General features: G+C 48.3%; 1 long non-coding RNA gene across 1 annotated transcript; it reads left to right on the top strand.

Annotated features, from left to right (window-relative positions):
- Window positions 1-4,629: 4,629 nt before the first annotated feature.
- On the top strand, window positions 4,630-6,629 carry LOC119321758. Its single transcript, XR_005155180.1, has 2 exons — window positions 4,630-4,891; window positions 6,375-6,629. It is a non-coding gene; the product is annotated as an uncharacterized LOC119321758 (long non-coding RNA).
- Window positions 6,630-8,434: the final 1,805 nt, after the last annotated feature.

Raw genomic sequence — 8,434 nt, 5'->3', positions numbered from 1 at the left:
AGGATCGGGAGGCGGCGGCGGGGTTGGGGAGGCGGCGGCGACGTTGAGGTCGAGAGCGGCGGTGAGGTCGAGAGCGGAGGGGGTGGGGGAGGCGGCGGCGACGGTGAGCGGCGGCGGGCGGCGGTGGTGAGGTTGAGGGCGACCTCGGGCGGCGGCGGTCAGGGCAGGCTCGGGCTCGGGCGGCGGTGACAGAGGAGTAGGAGAACAAGGGGAGGAAGGAGGACTTAGCAAAATTTTAAGCGGGCGGGTGGTTAAGTCGAACTAGTAGTAGCACACTTTAGGAAACGCGCTATAGCTAAAGTAGCTATAGCGCGTTTTATGAAAACACGCTACTGCTAAGTCTAAGCACGCATCAAAAATATACATTGGTCATCATTGATCTTTTTGTTTAGAATCTAAATAGTCAACATGAATCCTCACAGTACCTGTATAGGCACTGGTGAAGATTCATATTGCAGCCACAAATCCTATACTTATAGTTTAATGAAGACCAAGTGCTCGAGGTAGTTTGAGAAGTAACATATTTAAGGTGGTAGACACCTTATTCGCTTAGCAATATGGGACTAAACTTAATTAGGTGCAACACTTAGCAGCAGCGAGTTTTTGCAGAAAAACGCTGCTACTAAGTACTTTAGCAGCAGCGCGTCCATGGAAGGGCGCTACTACTATATCTAGCCTGGAGGCAAATCCGTGGCAACTATAGTAGTACGCTTGTTTCACCTAGAGCGCTACTGCTACCTAGTTATTAGTAGCGCGGTTAAGTTAAGCTCGCTACTGCTAGTTAGCAATAGCGCCTATTTTTAAACCGCGCTGCTGCTAAGATTCTGTGTATAAGGTTTTCCCTAGTAGTGAAACAGTGTCGGTAACCAAACATCTCCATAAACCACGCAGATGCAAGCTCATTTAGAGCATCTCTAACAACAACACTATTTTAGAACACCAAAAAGTGAGTGAAAATTGGGGTATCACAAAGTGATTTTTTTTTGGCAAGAAAAGATAAGCATCTTAAACAGTTGTCCTAAAATAGGGCAACATTGCTCTAACAGCTACACTAAAATAGGATAGCCGCACCATAATTTCCTCCATAATTGCGTATGTTTTGAAATGACTGATGAACTATGGATAAAATTTTAACTTTTGAAAATGACCTTACACATAATTGACAACGTGTCAAATTGAAATTCAAATCAACATATCAAAATCAACTCAAACCCCCATATAAAGTTCAAATGCAAACCACAAGCATAGTACATCACCAACACAAATAAAATTGCATTGAACAAAGTGCATAGCCTCTCAATTTTCATCGCTTCATTGGCACTTGTGCTTCCATTGTCTCCATGGCTTTGAACATTGTATTGCCATAATTGGCCTCGTTGCCACCCCTGGCTTCATTGTTTTCATGGCCTTCACCCATGCCACCACCCATAGCACCACCGCGCCTCCACCCATGTCACAACCCATAGCACCACCCCCGCAGACACCATACCCGTCCGCAGACAGGGAGGACCAGTCTGCGGACACGGATGCGGGGAGCCGGCCATTCAAGGCTATCAACATACATTTCAAACATAAAATAACTGAACAATTCTAAGCAAACACGTCAGAATTCATTCAAATTTTTGGAGATAATTTACATACACGACCGATATTTCGACACTGAAACTAAATAAAAAATATAGCTTGTACCGGCCGACCACCTCATACGCGTGGCAACCCTGCCCGGCCGAACCACGATCGCCGTCAGTGTCGCCGTCGTCGTCGTCCCTCCAACGGCGGTAGGGCGCTGGTGGGTCGCGACAGCCTTGTCTAGAAGCAACCTGGCCCTCGCGGAGGATCTGCGCGGTGCGGAGGGCTGTCACGACCAATGCCGACGACGCACATGGAGCTCTGGTGCCGGCCTTGCCCTGTTCGACGATTTGGACGCCGCAATTGCGTTTGCGTGGCGGGGACGACTACTTCTGTTTGACACATCGTCTGATCTAGACGTCGCCGCGGTTACGCGCGCTCGGGGGGGGGGGGGTATCCTACTTCACCCGCCGGAGAGGGGACAACGTCTCCCGCTTCACGCGATTGCGCGGCGGGGACAGCGCCTCCTCCTTGACCGCACACGACGGCGGCGATGGTGCAGGGCCCATCTAACGTAGCAATCGCTCAATCATGAGCTCCATCTAACGGAAGAATTCCTCGTCCGTCAGAGCCGCCTTCGCGAGGAGGCGCAACTGCTGCTACGGGTGGTACTCCTGCCGCGGCGCCTGGTCCTCCTCGTCACTGGAGGAGGCGAAAATCTCCTCCTTGTTGGACGAGCCATCCGCCATGGATGCCAAGGGGGCCAACGAGCAAGGGCGGCAGCGCCATGAACCGCCTAGCGAATAACTGCCGCCGCCGCCGCCTGTCGGCGCGGAGAACCAGGACTTCGACATTGCGGGAGTTTAAGATGCTAGAGAAGAAGGAGGTTCTGAGAGAAGAGGTTAGGCTTGAAGAGGAGGCAGTGTGGATATGTGCATCGTCAGCGCACCGTTTTAATAGCCGCGGCCAGGTCATACGACGGGCCGATCGGGCTGCTTCAATGCCGGGGTAGTGGCCGGAGTTCTTTTCTTGAGACACGACGTCTGCATTGAAGCGGCAACACCAGAGAGGTCGCGTCTGTCAGCTTCGCCTCCCGTCCGATCACGTCGCTCGACATCAATGTTGGCTATTGTATGCTCCAGCCCGGTACAAATGGAGCGCGGCAAGCATCGCGGGCATTGGATGAAAGCGTGAGAGAGAGACGGGAGGGGTTATTGGGTGGGCTAGAGCAATGCGACGACGGTCTAGATGCCCACAACCCTCAGTTTATTTCCCGTTTGCGGAAAAATTCATGCCCAGACCGATACAAACCCGTGTTGAATGGGAAAACAAGTCCGGATATTGAATGGCGAAATGGGACCGCGCACCTATCTATAATGTAATGCGTTGGATTTTGTGAAAACTTAAACCAAACAAAAAAATAAGTATACTTGGTGCATTATGACAGGGGGAGTAGGAATAGTGATTACAATACTAAAGACAGTACCCTGGCTATAGGGATGACGGAAGATTTTGTGTCATGGCATCATAATAATAAGAATGGATAGTTCACAGTTAAATGAGCTTATTATTTTGAATGGGATCATCGGCATGGCCGGAAGTTACAATCACAAGACCATATGATACTTCCTCATGTAATCTGGTACGGAAAGCATTATGGGATTTAATAGCCACGGCCAGGTCGTACGACGGGCCGATCAGGCTGCTTCAATGCTGGGGTAGCAGCCGGAGTTCTTTTCTTGAGACGCGACGTCTGCATCGAGGCAACACCCGAGAGGTCGCGTCTGTCAGCTTCGCCTCCCGTCCGATCACGTCGCTCGGCATCAATGTTGGCTATTGTACGCTCCAGCCCGGTACAAATGGAGCGCGCCAAGCGTCGCGGGCATTGGATGAAAGCGCGAGAGAGATGGGAGGGGTTATTGGGTGGGCTAGAGCAATGCGGCGATGGTCTAGATACCCACAACCCTCAGTTTATTTCCCGTTCGCGGAAAAATTCATGCCCAGACCGATACAGACCCGTGTTGAATGGGAAAACACGTCCGGATATTGAATGGCGAAATGGGACTGCGCACCGTTCTATAATGTAATGCATTGGATTTTCTAAAAAATTAAACCAAACAAAAAAATTAAGTATACTCGGTGCATGATGACGGGGGGAGTAGGAATAGTGATTACAATACTAAAGACAGTACCCTGGCTATAGGGATGATGGAAGATTTTATGTCATGGCATCATAATAAGAATGGATAGTTCATAGTTAAATGAGCTTATTATTTTGAATGGGATCATCGGCATGGCCGGAAGTTACGATCACAAGACCATACGATACTTCCTCACATAATCCGGTACGGAAAGCATTATGGAATTTAATAGCCACGGCCAGGTCATACGACGGGCTGATCGGGCCGCTTCATGCTGGGGTAGCGGCCGGAGTTCTTTTCTTGAGACGCGACGTCTGCATTGAAGCGGCAACACCCGAAAGGTCGCGTCTGTCAGCTTCGCCTCCCGTCCGATCACGTCGCTCGACATCAATGTTGGCTATTGTATGCTCCAGCCCGGTACAAATGGAGCGCGGCAAGCGTCGCGTGCATTGGATGAAAGCGAGAGAGAGACGGGAGGGGTTATTGGGTGGGCTAGAGCAATGCGGCGACGGTCTAGATGCCCACAACCCTCAGTTTATTTCCCATTTGCGGAAAAATTCATGCCCAGACCGATGCAGACCCATGTTGAATGGGAAAACACGTCCAGATATTGAATGGCGAAATGGGACCGCGCACCGGTCTATAATGTAATGCATTTTGAAAAATTAAACCAAACAAAAAAATTAAGTATACTCGGTGCATTATGACGGGGGGAGTAGGAATAGTGATTACAATACTAAAGACACTACCCTGGCTATAGGGATGATGGAAGATTTTGTGTCATGGCATCGTTACAGTTACTATGCTCCCACGAAATCAAGCCCTCTCAGAGCTCGGTTGTTTTTTTTCACAGCGGGCCCCTGCTGTCAGGGTCAGGTTGCATTGTCTGGCCCATTCATCAGCGCAGCCCAACCGACGTTCTAGCCGTGGTAAAAATTGGTGTGCCGTCTTCTCATCTTCTCCAGAAGGAACGCGAGATTTGGGGAAGCGGCGGTCGCCGTCACCCGTCTCGCTCGCCCTCCCACCGGCCGTTTCCAGCGCAGACCTCCCGCTGGCTGTCTCGCTCAGCTCACCTCCGGCGAGAAAGAAGGCAGAAGAGCGGGGAAGGTAATCGTCAGCAAGGACGCCGTGGACGGCTTCGTCGAGAGCGCCCGCATCTTCATCCAATACTTATCTGCAACGTCCGTATGACTCCCTCAGCCTTTCTTCCGTCTCACGATTCTCCCTTTCCCCATTGTTCTGCTCCGATTTTCGGCAGTTATCCTTGATAGGTTTGATATTATAGGTGAATCTGGTAAAGCCGTTTGATGCTTGTGTGAATGTTTGGGGATTTATTGGGGAGATGTAAGCTGCTGGCGGTGAGGCACGCCAGATCCGGTCGTTGGGACTTGCCAGTGCCACACCGCTGCTGCTCGGAGCTTTGATCTCACCTCGACGCACTGCGGATGTTCGAGCTCCTGACCATGCCTCGCCGCGCCGCCGCCTTTTAGGCCCCAGGCCTCACCGCTGCCACTCACTATCTGGTGGTGGCCGCCGCTTTTCTTTGAGCATGATGAGAGATAGACGGGGAGGGTTCATCCAGATATTTAGGGGTGGTATGGTCGCACATCATGACTGGTCTAAAAAACGAAAATCCTGCACTTCCAGTTCCATCTTGTATGAGGATGACAAGCTCGAACAGGAGGTGACAGGTGAGGGAGGACACATATCTCTTGAACCCTCGGTTCATAGCGAACTTCAAACATCTGCAGGCACGCGGCGTGGTCGTCCGCACCGGTCAAGGCCGCTGTGGTCGTGGCTGCCATACGCGTGTCCGGCATGCTCGCATCCGCTCATTCTTTATTGGTGTAGACCAATGCGTGAACAACTATCGGGAGAGTAGCATGAGTAAGAGAGGAGGCAGCTCTTGAACAACTATCGGTTAAAACGCACGTTGTTTGTCCGTCCACGACGACGCAAACGAGCTGGCGTTCCGGGTCAAGAACCCACATGCACGGCACTCTGCTCCTCTCTATCAGGCCGCAGATGCGAGGTTCCGGTTAAAAAAATAATTCGACATCTTGATTTTTCTCTCAGGGCCAGATTTTTGGGTTGTTAAACATCTAGGCGTTTGATTAAATCGACTGAAGATCTGATGGGTGCACACAAAGTGTACGTGGAATTGCCTCCACCAGGTTGTAGCACATGAAACAGTTAGTTGTTTAGGAAGCATACCTTTTTCAATCTCGACTTTGTTTGTAGACTTGCGGTATGATATATATGTGGATGACATGCTCGGAAACGAGCTTAACTGTAGTTAGACTGTGCTGCCCATTTCTTGGCTGCAAAGAGTGACTTGTGGTGTTTAGCATGCTATTGCTTGCTCATAACCAGATTTTGCCAGATCATCGCTTCATCTTTTCCCAGTTTTACTAATTTGAATATGTATCTGGTTGAGGGGAGAACTTTCGTGGTTGTACTGTAGCTTAGCTAGCGAGTGATTCATTCTGGAACTCATCCGGCAACTTGCAGAAATTGTTCTCCCCGGGTAAATATTTTTCTGAGCTAAAAATATTTGCTTGTGGGCTGAAAAATTGTATTCCCTGAGTAAATCCATGGGAGCGATACATTTCCCTATGTGTATCATGTGAGACTGATCCAGATTGAATGTTATGCATATAGCAGGGGCGCGAAGGAGGAGTGCGCTGTACGGCTATAGCATTTGAACTAGCAGCACAAAGGCAGGCTAGACCAAGCCGTCATCGATGTCCTCTACTTGTAGGTCGTGTACAATACTATGGAAGGTTAATCCCTCTGCAATTTCAGAACTATAATGCATTCGTTTTAGATATACATATGTGTATTATGCATCGTTGTAATTTTACCATTTACTTTCTTTTTTTCACATATGTAGTTCAGTCTACAAGTTCTAAAGCTTCACTTATTGTATCATTGATGTGTAGCTATGAGGATCGTTTCTTGTTTAAAATTAATAATTGTATGCGTACGACAACCATAATTTAGTTTGCGTCATGACCGTGATTTATAATAAATTGTTTAAACTAATAGGTAAGATATACTATTGGCATGAACACAACAACCTCAACCCTAAACGACCATTTCTCTGTCACATTATTTTGACTCCGTTACAAATAAAATTCGGTTTTATGTTCTTGATTTTTGCCATTACTAGCATGATACTGAAGGAAATATGTCCTAGAGGGCTAATAAAGTTATTATTTATTTTCTTATTTCATAATAAATGTTTATTATTCATGCAAGAATTGTATTGACCGGAAATTTGATACATGTGTGAATACATAGACAAACATAGTGTCACTAGTATGCCTCTACTTGACTAGCTCGTGAATCAAAGATGGTTAAATTTCTTAGCCATAGAGATAAGTTGTCATTTGATTAACGGGATCACATTATTAGGAGAATGATGTGATTGACTTGATCCATTCCGTTAGCTTAGCACTTGATCGTTTAGTATGTTGCTATTGTTTTCTTTATGACTTATACATGTTTCTATGACTATGAGATAATGCAACTCTCGTTTATCGGAGTAACATTTTGTGTGCTACCAAACGTCACAACGTAACTAGGTGATTATAAAGGAGCTCTACAGGTGTCTCCGAAGGTACATGTTGAGTTGACATATTTCGAGATTAGGATTTGTCACTTCGATTGTCGGAGAGGTATCTTTGGACCCTATCGGTAATGCACATCACTATAAGCCTTGCGAGCAATGTGACTAATGAGTTAGTTACGGGATGATGCATTACATAACGAGTAAAGAGACTTGCCGGTAACGAGATTGAACTAGGTATTGAGTACCGACGATCGAATCTCGGGCAAGTAACATACCGATGACAAAGGGAACAATGTATGTTGTTATACGGTTTGACCGATAAAGATCTTCGTAGAATATGTAGGAGCCAATATGAGCATCCAGGTTCCGCTATTGGTTATTGATCAAAGATGTGTTTCGGTCATGTCCACATAGTTTTCAAACCCGTAGGGTCCGCACGCTTAAGGTTTCGATGACAGTTTTATTATGAGTTTATGAGTTTTGATGTACCGAAGGATTCGGAGTCCCGGGTGAGATCGGGGACATGACGAGGAGTCTCGAAATGTTTGAGACGTAAAGATCAATATATTGGACGATTATATTCGGACATCGGAAAGGTTCCGAGTGGTTCGAGTATTTTTCGGAGTACCGGGGAGTTATGGGAATACGGGGGAAGAAGTATATGAGCCTTATTGGGCTTTAGGGGAGAGAGAGAGGCAGGCCGCGCCCCCCAATGACTAGTCCGAATTGGCCTAGAGGAAGGGGCGGCGCCCCCTACTTCCTTCTCTTCCCTCTCCCCCTTCCTTGTCTCCTACTACATGGAAGGGGAGGAATCCTATTCCCGGTGGGAGTAGGACTCCTCCAGGGCGCGCCATAGGGGCCGGCCCTCTCCCCTCCCCCACTCCTTTATATACGGGGGCAGGGGGCACCTCTAGACACAATAATTGATCTGTTGATCTTTTAGCTGTGTGCGGTGCTCTCCCTCCACCATAGTCCTCTTCGATAATATTGTAGCGGTGCTTAGGCGAAGCCCTGCGACGGTAGAACATCAAGATCGTCACCACGCTGTCGTGCTGACGGAACACTCCCTCGACACTCGGCTGGATCGGAGTACGAGGGACGTCATCGAGCTGAACGTGTGCAAGAACTCGGAGGTGCCGTAGTTTCGGTG

This window comes from Triticum dicoccoides, chromosome 6B, assembly GCF_002162155.2.
Source record: "Triticum dicoccoides isolate Atlit2015 ecotype Zavitan chromosome 6B, WEW_v2.0, whole genome shotgun sequence".
NCBI lineage: Eukaryota > Viridiplantae > Streptophyta > Magnoliopsida > Poales > Poaceae > Triticum > Triticum dicoccoides.
Note: the sequence above shows the minus strand (reverse complement) of the source record. Positions and strands in the feature narration are given on the sequence as shown.